We start from the raw sequence: 11322 nt of genomic DNA on the forward strand, positions 1-11322 counted from the left end.
CTGTATCGGGATCCGAAACCAAAATACGGGCCCGATACCATCAAGATCACACACCATTTCATTTTCAAAAGTCCTTATATTTTCCAACAAATAATTTTCTTTAAAAATTCTTTTCTCGAACTAGGGACCTTGGAATTCGATTCTGGGCATATGCCCAAGTCCTATATTTTATACGGACCCTATGGGACCGTTATATCATGGGCCCGGGTCTGTTCACAAAAATGTTGACTGAAGTCAACTTTAATCAATTTTAAAGGCCAAATTCAATATTTTTCTTAAATTTCACATAAAAACTTTCCGGAAACGTGCCTAGACTGCGCACACAAATCGAGGAGAAATAAAAATGAGGTTTTCAAGGCCTCGAAATCCGGATTCAAATTCTAAAATACAAGATGACCCTTTGGGTCATCACATTCTCCATCTCTAAAACAACCGTTCGTCCTCGAACGGACATAGAAAAGTACCTGAGTTAGTGAAATGATTGAGATATCTACTCCACATATCGGACTCGGACTCCCAGGTAGCTACCTCAACAGGCTGGCCTCTCCACTGCACACGAACCGAAAGGTAACTCTTCAATCTCAACTAACGAACTTGCCGGTCTAGAATAGCTACTGGCTCATCCTCGTAGGTCAAATCCTTGTCCAACTGGATAGTGCTAAAGTTTAACATGTGGGATGGATCGTACTGATACTTCCGAAGCATAGACACATGAAACACTAGATGCATAGCTGATAAACCGGCGGCAATGCAAGTCTGTAAGCCACCTCTCCCACTTTATCATGGATCTCAAAAGGCCCGATGAACCTAGGGCTTAGCTTGCCGTTCTTCCCAAATCTCATCACGCCTTTCATGGGCGACACCCGAAGCAACACTCGCTCTCCGACTATGAATGCCACATCACAAACCTTACGGTCAGCATAACTCTTTTGCTTGGACTGAGCTGTACAAAGCCTATCCCGAATGATCTTAACTTTGTCCAAGGCATCTTGTACTAAATCTATACCCAACAATTGAGCCTTCCCCGGCTCAAACCACCCAACTGGCGATCGACACCGTCTACCATATAATGCCTCATAGGGAGCCATCTAGATGCTCGACTGATAGTTGTTGTTGTAGGCAAACTCCGCTAATGGCAAGAACTGATCCCAAGAATCTTCAAAGTCAATAACATAGGCGCATAGCATATCTTCCAAAATCTGAATAGTACGATCGAACTGTCTGTCTATCTGAGGATGAAATGTTGTGCTCAACTCGACCCGTCTACCCAACTCATGCTGAACTGCCCTCCAAAAATGCAAGGTAAACTGCGTACCTCAGTCAGAAATAATAGACACGGGCACACCATGAAGATGAACAATCTCCCAGATATAGATCTCAGCTAACCTCTCTAAAGAATAGGAGACTGCCACAGGAATGAAATGCGCTTAGTCAGCCTATCAATAATAACCCATACCGCATCGAACTTCCTCTGAGTCTGTGGGAGTCCAACAACGAAGTCCATAGTGATATGCTCCCACTTCCACTTAGGAATCTCAATCTTCTAAAGCAAACCACCAGGTCTCTGATGCTCGTACTTTACCTGCTGACAATTCAAACGCTGAGCTACATATGCAACAATATCCTTCTTCATTCTCCTCCATCAATAATGCTGCCACAAATCCTGATACATCTTAACGACGCTCGGATGGATAGAATACCAGGAACTATGGGCCTCCCCTAGAATCAACTCACGAAGTCCATCCACATTAGGCACATAAATTTGACCATGCATCCTTAAAACTCCATCATCTCCAATTGTAACCTGCTTGGCACCACCATGCCGCACTGTGTCCCTAAGGACTAGCAAGTGAGGATCACCATACTACTGATCCCTAATATGCTCAAATAATAAATACCGAGCGACTGTACAAGCTAAAACACGGCTGGGCTCAGAAACATCAAACCTCACGAACTTATTGGCTAAAGCCTAAACATCCAAAGCAAGCGGTCTATCACCGACTGGAATATATGCAAGGCTTCCCATACTGGCTGACTTCCTACTCAAAGCATCAGCCACTACATTGGCCTTCCCCGGATGATACAAGATAGTGATATCATAGTCTTTCAATAGCTCCAACCACCTCCTCTACCTCAAATTTAGCTCGTTCTGCTTGAACAAGTATTGCAAACTCTTGTGATCCGTGAACAGCTCACACGACATGCCATATAAATAATGCCTCCAAATCTTCAGCGCATGAACGATGGTTGCTAGCTCCAAATCATGAACTGGATAATTCTTCTTGTGGATCTTCAATGGTCACGAAGCATATGCAATAACCTTGCCATTCTGCAACAACACTGCACCAATTCCAATACGAGATGCATCATAATATACTGTATATAGCCCTAAACTTGTAGGCAATACCAACACTGGTGCCGTAGTCAAAGCTGTCTTGAGCTTTTGAAAGCTCTCCTCACACTCGCTTGACCACCTGAACTGGGCACCCTTCTGGGTTAACCTGGTCATCGGGGCTGCTATAGATGAAAACCCCTCCACAAACCGACAGTAATAACCCGCCAAACCCAAGAAATTGCGGATCTCTGTAGCTGATATGGGTCTAGGCCAGTCCTTGACTGCTCAATCTTCTTAATATCCATATGAATACCCTTTGCTGATACGACGTGACCCAGGAATGCTACTGAACTCAACCAAAACTCACATTTCAAAAACTTAGCGTACAACTGGCTGTCTCTCAAAGTCTGAAGAACGGCTCGAAGATGCTGCTCATGCTCCTCTCGGCTGCGGGAGTAGATTAAAATATCATCAATAAAGACAATCACGAAGGAATCCAGATACGGACTGAACACTCGGTTCATCAAATCCATAAATGTTGCTGGGGCATTTTTCAATCCAAATAACATCACCAGAAACTCGTAATGCCCATACCGAGTGCGAAATGATGTCTTAGGGACATCGGATGCCCTAATCCTCAACTGGTGGTAGCCAAATCTCAAATCAATCTTCGAGAACACTTTGGCACCCTGAAGCTGATCAAACAAGTCATCAATCCTCGGTAATGGATACTTATTCTTGATGGTGACTTTATGCCAATAATCAATACACATCCTCATTGATCCATCATTCTTCTTAACAAATAACACTGACGCACCCTAGGGTGAGACACTAGGTCTAATAAAGCCCTTATCAAGCAAGTCTTGCAGTTGCTCCTTCATATCTTTCAACTATTGCGGGGCCATATGATATGGCGGAATAGAAATGGGTTGAGTGCCCGGAGCCAAATCAATGCAAAAGTCGATATCCATGTCGGGTGGCATCCCTGGCAGGTCTGCAGGAACAAACTCCCGAACATCTGGAACGGAATCCATAAAATGAACTTCAGTACTAAAATCACGAACATATGCCAAGTAAGCCAAACACACATTTTCAACCATTCGTCGAGCCTTCATATAAGAAATAACCCTACTGATAGAATGACCAGGAGTCCCTTTCCACTCTAATCGAGGCAAACCCGGCTAGGCTAAGGTCACAGTCTTGGCATGACAGTCCAATATAGTGTGGTAAGGTGACAACCAATCCATCCCTAAAATAACATTGAAATCAACCATATCGAGGAGTAGGAGGTCTACACTAGTCTCAAGACTCCCAATAAAACCATGCACGAATGATAGACACAGTCTACAATAATAGAAACACCCACCGGCATAGACACATATACGGGAGTACTCAAAGAATCACGAGGCACAACCAAATACGAAGCAAAATAAGAAGACACATAGGAGTATGTAGACCCGGGATCAAATAGAACTAATACATCTCTACTGCAAGCTGAAACTGTACCTGTGATAATGGCATTGGATGCCTCAGCCTCAGGCCTGGCTGGGAAAGCATAACATAGGGGCTGGGCCCCACCACTCTGAGCTACATCCCTAGGACGGCCTCCTGCTGCCTGACCTCCACCTCTAGCATCCTGACCTCCACCTCTAACACCTCTGCCTCCACCTCTACCTGTCTGACCCCTGCCCCTAGCTGGCTGAGCGGGCGGTGGAACACCCGATGCCTAAACCATGGCACGAGAACTCTAATGCTGAGAACTGCTCGATGCTCGAGGGAAAAATCTAGCAATATGCCTCGGATCACCACAAGTATAACAAGTCCTCAGCTGCTGGGACTGCTGACCCTGAAACTGACCCTGGCGGCCTGAGTGACCACCCTAAAAACTCTAGAGCAATAGGAGTTGGTGATACACTGTAGGGTAGCTGATCTGAATACTGCATATGAGAACCACGACCACCTGGAGCACCGTGAGAAGCGTAAAGTGCTGAATAAAATGGCCTAGGAGGATGACCCCTACCAAAAAAATCCCTGCCTCCACATGAGGCACCCCTGAATCTACCAGAATGATGAGGCCTCTTGTCATACCCCTGACCACTCCCCTGAGCTAGAACCATCTTAGCCCGCCTGGCCACATTGGCCACATCCTTAAAAGAAATCTCACTCCCCGTCTCTTTCGCCATCTGCATTCGAATAGCCTGAGCGAGTCCCTCAATGAACCTCCTCACTCTATCTCTATCTCGGTGGGGAGTTTAAGAAGAGCATGACCAGCCAAATTAACAAACCTTGTCTCATACTGGGTGACAGTCATAGAGCCCTGCCGAAGGTGCTCAAACTGCCTCCGATAATCCTCTCTCCGGGTGATAGGGGAAAACTTCTCCAGAAATAGCTGAGAGAACTGATCCCAAGTCAGAGTTGGTGATCCAACTGGTCTGGCCAAATAATAATCTCTCCACCACTTCTTGGCGGAACCTAACAGATGAAAAACAGCAAAGTCGACCCTATTGGTCTCCATTACCCCTATGTTCCGTAGAACCTCGTGACAATTGTCCAAATAATCCTGGGGGTCCTCTAAAGATGTACTTCTATAGGTAGTAGCAAAAAGCTTGGTGAACCTGTCTAGCCTTCACAAGGCATCAACAGATATAGCTGACCCATCACCGGTCTGTGCCACAATACCTAATCGAACTACCCCAACTGGCTGAGCTGCTGGAGTCTGAAACTGGGAAGCCATCTACTCCGGAGTGCGAGTAGCAGGAGTCTGGGCTCCTCCTCCATCCTGAGAGATAACTGGTGCTATAGGGAGTATGCCTGCCTGAGTGACGCTCTCTATAAGGCCCACTAGACAGACCAGAGCATCCTTGAGTATCGGGGTGGCGATAAACCCCTCTGGGACCTGAGTTGGCCCTGCTGGAACTGTCTGGGTCGGAACCTCATCCTCAAACTCTACCTGAGGCTCCACCGCTGGTACCGTTGCTTGAGCTCTTGGCTGAGCCCTACCTCTTCCTCAGCCTCTAGCACGACCTCGACCTCTGCCCCTCGTAGGAGCTCCCATTGGGGGCTCGGGCTGCTGGTCAGCTGATGAAGCGATACGTGTCCTCACCATCTGTGAAAGAACATAGTGGAAATTCAACTAGCATTGAGAAATCAAGTCGCACGACAGAGAAAAATAGATGTGAAGTTTTTCCTAAACCATGTAGCCTCTGGGGGATAAGTACATACATCTCCGTACCGATCCCTTAGACTCTACCTAGCTTGTTCGTGAATTGCGAGACCTAGGCAACCTAGAGCTCTGATATCAACTTGTCATGACCTGGATTTTCCCACCTTCGGTAGTCTTGATGGAACCTACTCGTGAAAGCTAGGCAAGCCGACAATTACAGTTTTACTACCATTACTATTAATTCAAATAGGAACAGATATTAGTTAAAACAAAATAATAAAAAAAATGTGGAAATAATATAACAGCGCCACAACTCAAGTACATAACTACCCCATAGATCTGATGTCACAATCTATAAACGACTAAGATTTAATACAAATATAAGTCTGAAAGAAGTACAACCGTTCTCGAAATAGAAGAGACAGCAAAAAACTAAAATAGGGAAAGGGGTCTTCAAGCTCTCCAGACACCAACAGATCTACCTTGGTCTCCTTGGACTGAAGGCAGCTACCTCAAGCTACTCACAAGGTCCGACACTGAACTCTGCACAAAAAGTGTAGAGTGCAATATTAGTACAACCGACTCCATCTACTAGAAACTGTCGAACCTAACCTCGACGAAATAATGACGAGGCTAGGACACGACAACCATATAAACCTATGCAATTAAATCATATACGAGCAGAACAATAATAACAAAAAATAACAGACAAAGATGGGAAGGGGAAACATGCTGCGGGGAATACCAAATTCTAACAGTAATTCAACAGAGAAGCATAATGAACACCATATTTGTATCAACAGGGATAATGAAATAGTAACATGTGCATTGTATCACCCTTCATGCTTTTACTCTTGTTCTCACCATAAGAAACAATAGAAAGAGCACGACATCACCCTTCGTGCATTAACTCTCATAATAGTGGTACGACATCACTCTTTGTGCATTAGCTCTCAAATCATGCCACGGTATCACCCTTCGTGCATTAACACTTACAATATCAGCACGGCATTACCCTTCGTGCATAAACGCTCACTCACAATATCATGCATGGCATCACTCTTCGTGCTTTACACTCTTCCTCACCCAAACAATAGAAAAAATATATCCTGGGAAGGGAATCAACAATAGAAACAATAACATCCTGGAAAGGGAACCAACTATAACCAATCTTATTTCAACAGTTAACTCCATGAAATAAGTCTCAACTTGAGTCCATACTCAACAATGGTCAATTACCAAGAAAATATCATAAGTCTTGTTCAACATGGATAATCAACAATTTAACCATGAATAGAACATAATAAGAGTCACAACAGTCACAATATAAGAATCACTTGCATGTTCGACACCAACGTATAGGTACTCGTCACTACACCTATACGTCGTACTCAACACTAACACGTAGAAAATAAGACCACAACACATATTCCCTCAAGCTAAGGTTAGACAAAATACTTACCTCAATTCCACAGACAAAATTAAGCCTCAGTTACCGCTTTATCTCTCGGTTCCTCTTCCAATCCGCTTGTATCTAGTCATAATTTATTTAATAACATCAATAAATGCTAAATAAACCAATTTTAATGCATGAATATATATTTTCCAATGTTTTTTTCCAAAAAAGTCAAAAATCGACCCTGGGGCTGCTTAGTCAAAACTCGAAGTTCGAACCAAAATCCGATTACCCATTCACCTACGAACTCAAATATACAATTGGTTTTGAAATCCGACCTCAAATTGAGTTCCAAAATCCAAAAATTCGAAAATCCTAATTTCTACCCAAGAATTTCCAATTTCCCATGAAAAACCCTAGATTTTAAAGTGAAATCACGTAAAAAGATTGAAGAAAAAGAGTTAAGATTCATTTACCTATGATTTGGGGAAGAACTTGCCCTAGGAAAATCGTCCTTTGGAGTTTAGGTTTTGAAATTTTGAAGAATGAAGTGAAAATCCCGTCTAAACTCTCACTTAACAGGCTGCAGTTATCGCAATTACGATCAGGGGTTTTCAATAGCGAACCCTTTGAATTTACTGTTGCATTCGCATTTGTGATACATATGTCGCATTTGCGACTTCTGGGGCCTTCGCAATTTCGGTCAAAGTTTTGCATTTGCGAGGTTGGCCTTCCCAGGCCTTCTTTGCACTTGCGATAAATTGTCGCATTTCCCAGGCCGGCAGACTTCGCATTTGCGAAGCCTGATCTCGCATTTGCGAGATCTGAGGCCTGTGCAAAACACTAGATGCGCAGCTGAGTTTTCTTAAGTTCTAATCACTCTGTGGCCTATCCAAAACTCACCCTAGCCCTCGGGGCTCCAAATCAAACATGCACGCAAGTCTAAAAACACCATACGAACTTGCTCGTGCGATCAAATCATCAAAATAACATCAACAACTACAAATTTAACCTCAAACTCATGATTTTCCTCAAGAACACTTCAAATTTACTATTTTCACAACTGGACGTTCGAATCACATCAAATCAACTCCTCTTCTTACCAAATTTTACAAATACAACTTAACTATTATATTAAACCTATACCGGGCTCCAAAATCAAAATACGGGTCCGATACCATCAAGATCACACACCATTTGATTTTCATAAGTCTCTATATTTTCCAGCAAATAATTTTCTTTAAAAATTCTTTTCTCGAGCTAAGGACCTCGGAATTTGGTTCCGAGAATACGCCCAAGTCCTATATTTTACTACGGACCCTACGGGACTGTCAAATCATAGGTCCGAGTTTGTTTACCAAAAATATTGACCGAAGTTAACTTTAATCAATTTTAAAAGCCAAATTCAATATTTTCTTAAATTTCACATCGAAGCTTTCCGGAAATGCGCTCGGACTACGCACGCAAATCAAGAAGAAAGAAAAATGAGGTTATCAATGATTCGGAACCCGGATTTGGATTCTAAAATACAAGTTGATCCTTTGGGTCATCACAGGAATAGTGGGGCTAGCAAGTTATAAAAGCAATTCTGATGAACAGTAAGTAAAATAGCTGTAGAATAAAGTGCATGTATTTTCTTATCAGTCAAAATGTATCTTACAAATGAATGGGCTCCCTGTTATATAATAGAGGAGTCCTAAATAAGGTACACTTCTAATTACAGTAGGAAATCATATTTGACAGCGGTCTAACAGCCAAGGACCAATCCATTTCGAAATTTACGTTGTGATCTTCGGGTCGTTGCGGGTATCTCACTCTTTCAGTTACTGAATCATAACGGTATCATCTCGAGGTATGCCTTTTTCTGACCTCGGTAAATGATATCAACCTCGACCTCGATATCGGAATGGGGCCTCGACCCCGAGCTCGGTGTAATGGCCTCTCGACATGGTATTACTTTTTCCATCGAAGAACGAAAACGGATAGCCCCGATTTCCACCGTATATAGATAGTCCCCTCATTTCTTAGAATAAAATGATAAGAAACGACTTGAACCTTGATTTTTCCGAGGCCTCGATGATGATGCCATCCCAGTGACGTATGCGTTCGAGGTGATAGAAATGTCCCATCGGTTCATTTTCCCAAAATAATAAATGCTTGCCAGTAGCGGTCGGTCACTAGCATTGTCAAACCATCACCGTGTGTCTATAAAGACAAGGTTTCTATTTAAATAAAAAACTTTGCTTCCACCTTCTTGATCTCTTACTCTCTTAATCTTTCTCTTTCACTACCTGTTGATCCAACCCTTTTAGCACCAAAAAAATATCAAAATCCACCTCTTTTCGCTTCCTTCAACCTGAATTAATGGCGAAAACCTCCAAAACCATTCCTCAAAAGGAAAAAGTCTCCTCCTCTTCTTCCCGACCGGCCAGCGATAAAGAATCGGGCCTTCACAATATTGTTCTAGGCCCCATGTATTACAAATAACTTCTTCAAAGTCAAGAATCCCCCATCCATCCATGGCCGATGTGAGCACGTGTCGAGATATATTTGCTCGATAAGTACAAACACCTCGAGGCTATGAAGAGAGATTGTGGCTGGGGGGACGAGGTCGGGGTACAGATCCCCGCTCCTGAAGAGAGTACCACCACTCATGTGGAGAGGTTTCTAAGTGTCTATAATTACCCCTTCATAATGGGTCCCATCGATCCAGTCCTTATCAATTTTTGCAAGAGGTACCAGGTCACCCTCAGCGAGATACACCCCCCTTTTGGCACATAGTGTTCATGTTCTATTTCTTTTCTAGCAAGGCCGAGGGGCTAGAGTTCTCCCTCAACCATCTTATCCAATTATATTGACCTCAGCTTTTCCGAGGGTTGATTAAACTCCAACGTCGGGTGACCAAAGCCTTTTTTGCGAGCAATGACGAGGATAAAGATCGAGGTTAGATGAGCCGGTCCGTGCTAGTGAGGACCCGCGACATCATCCTAAAGGAGAAAATGCCATTCCCAGAGAAGTGGAACCCTAAACGTAAGTGATGTTTTTACCCATTAGCCTTCGTACTCTATTTCTGTATTATGTGATTCCTTCATCTATTTCGCAGCGGTCGCTTGGATGCCTCATGCGGTCACCGACCTTGAAGACTAGGTCTGGAGATTAGCTTCGACTTCCTCTTATGCTGAGCGCTGCTGGCGTGACTTGGCGAGGGGCAAATGGGAAGCCAAACATCATGGTAAGTTCATCTTGTAAGCTTTTGATGCCTTCCCCTTTTGTTAGACATATCTCTTCACTTATACTTGATTTTCCTTCATGCAGGCATTGGAGATGTCTTTGAAATGGGCTGGCCTCGATTGGGGAAGAGACTGAGTCCCTCATTCCGAAATTGGGGAAAGATAATAAGAGGAAGAGGGTCTCAGAGCCCGAGGACTCCTAAACTAAAAAGGCTCCATCTCGAAGACGTAGGAGAAATCTCATTCCTCAGGATATAGAATCGGTCCACCAGCTAGATGAAAAAGAAGTAGACGAGGGTGATGACTCGGCACTGGTGGCTCGAGCTAGGAAGCCAGTAGAGGCTGCCAAGCCCTCCGAGCTGGAGACCCTGCCTCATGATGAGAAGGCTTTGAAGAAAGATTCGGGCAAAACCCCTGAATCACTCGAGGTCAAAATTGTTCGTCGGCCATCAATAAGCACGTCGGAGGGGGCAAATTTTGAGATCCCTAGGGCTGAATAGAGCGCCCCGACTGATTTTCTCAGGGCCATGACAATAGGTCACTCTCCCTCTCTACTGGTTTATTCTGAGGAGTCCATAAGGGAGGCTTGGGCTCTATAGATGCCTGACTTAGGCAGAGTCCCCAGCGAAGAGGATCCCTTCTGGGATTGCTTTACCAGGTTAATGATGTCGCTGATCTCAATGACGCATCCACCCTTTTCGAAGAGGCCCGGTGCCTTTTATCTCGAGTAAGTATTAATTCCCATTGTCGCAATTTTCGTTTCCTTCTTCTCCCTTTATCCTAACTTGTACCTTTCTTTTTGTGTAGGCTTTCACCAAGTTTAGGGCCGACCTGAGCCAATGTGAGACCGAAATCCAAAAGACCTCAGAGGAGAGGAACGCTTTGAAGCTCCTTTGCGGTCAAAATGAGGAGGAGCTCAAGGACCTTTGGGCAGACTTGGACAAGGCTCATAAGGATGAGGCCGAGCTAGATAAGCAAGTAACTATCATTTTGAAAGAGTACGGTCTACTCGACCCAACTGTGAAGACTAATACTTTAGTATCTCAGCTGCAGCAAAAACTAGATAGGATCGAGCTGCTTCGAGGGGAGGTCGATTAGATCAAGGCCGACTGCGATTGGCAAAAGGAGAACATGGACTGCCTTGCTGCGGAGAAAGAGACTGCTTTGGCCAAACTAGTATCAGCCGAGGCCCAAATTC

This window comes from Nicotiana tabacum, chromosome 7, assembly GCF_000715075.1.
Source record: "Nicotiana tabacum cultivar K326 chromosome 7, ASM71507v2, whole genome shotgun sequence".
In the NCBI taxonomy this organism is placed as follows: Eukaryota; Viridiplantae; Streptophyta; class Magnoliopsida; order Solanales; family Solanaceae; genus Nicotiana; species Nicotiana tabacum.